Source organism: Octopus bimaculoides, chromosome 12 (genome assembly GCF_001194135.2).
Source record: "Octopus bimaculoides isolate UCB-OBI-ISO-001 chromosome 12, ASM119413v2, whole genome shotgun sequence".
Taxonomy (NCBI): domain Eukaryota; kingdom Metazoa; phylum Mollusca; class Cephalopoda; order Octopoda; family Octopodidae; genus Octopus; species Octopus bimaculoides.
Window position 1 is genome coordinate 51,219,394 of NC_068992.1, and position 1,335 is coordinate 51,220,728.

The window sequence follows — 1,335 nt, forward strand, 5'->3', positions numbered from 1 at the left end:
TCGACCCCGGGACTTATTCTTTGTATGCCTAGTACTTATTCTATCGGTCTCTTTTGCCGAACTGCTAAGTTACGGGGACTTAAACACACCACCATCGGTTGTCAAGCGATGTTGGGGGGACTGACACACAAACATATACACACACATATATACATATATATATATATATATATATATATATATATATATATATGACGGGCTTCTTCCAGTTTCCGTCTACCAAATCCACTCACAAGGCTTTGGTCGGCCCGAGGCTATAGTAGAAGACACTTGCCCAAGGTGCCACGCAGTGGGAATGAACCTGGAACCATGTGCTTGGTAAGCAAGCTACTTACCACAGTCACTCCTGCACCTATTGCTGATTTTTCATACATAAAATTACTATGGGGTATGCCCTTAGATTTTATCTATTACTGTACTCATAAATTTACTAGATATATAAGATAGACATAAACAATTGTCATGTTTATGCAATTTCATTATGGACAGTAAAGCAGAATCAAATGGATGATGTCAGTTTAACTGTTCTTATTGTATCATCAATGATTAATTACCCTACATGTTACTTCCACTATGAAACTTATTTTATACCCATTTATAATTAAATCATAAAAATTCATCATGAAAAATAAACACTGCTCATATGTCAATATTTTAAGTTACAAAACTAACAGCTGATACTATGTAAAATATACAAATCAGCCTTCTTGATGTTGATATAAATGTAACAACCACAGCAATAGATACTGTTTAACAGGGGCAGTAAAATATAGGATGAACCATTGGTAATGAAGCTATAAGAATGGTTGAAATGGCATCCTTCGTTTAGTCATTCTTTTACTATTCATGGTAAAATTTTAATTTTGTCAAACAACACAGATATTCATGTCAAACTTATGTTTCTTTATGAATACAGTAGTACTAAGGTATTTGGGTAAATCCTGTAAAAAAATGTTTAATGTGCATATATATATATATATATATTCTTTTCTTTCTTTGTGCCCTTTCCAAGCCTAGCCAGGCTCATGGGCCCGGTTTCCCGGTTTCTATGGTGTATGTGTTACCCCCCAGCTGGACAGGACGCCAGTCTATCACAGCGTTACTCAAGAAACAGGAAGAAAGAGTGAGAGAAAGTTGGGGGCGAAAGAGTACAACAGGGGTTGCCACCACCACCTGCCAGAGCCTTGTGAAGCTTTTTTGGTGTCTTCGCTCAATAAACGCACACAACACCCGGTCTGGGAAACAAAACTGCGATCCTCCGATCGCTAGTCCGCTACCCTAATCACTAGGCCATTTGGCCTCCACACACACATATACATACATACATACATACAT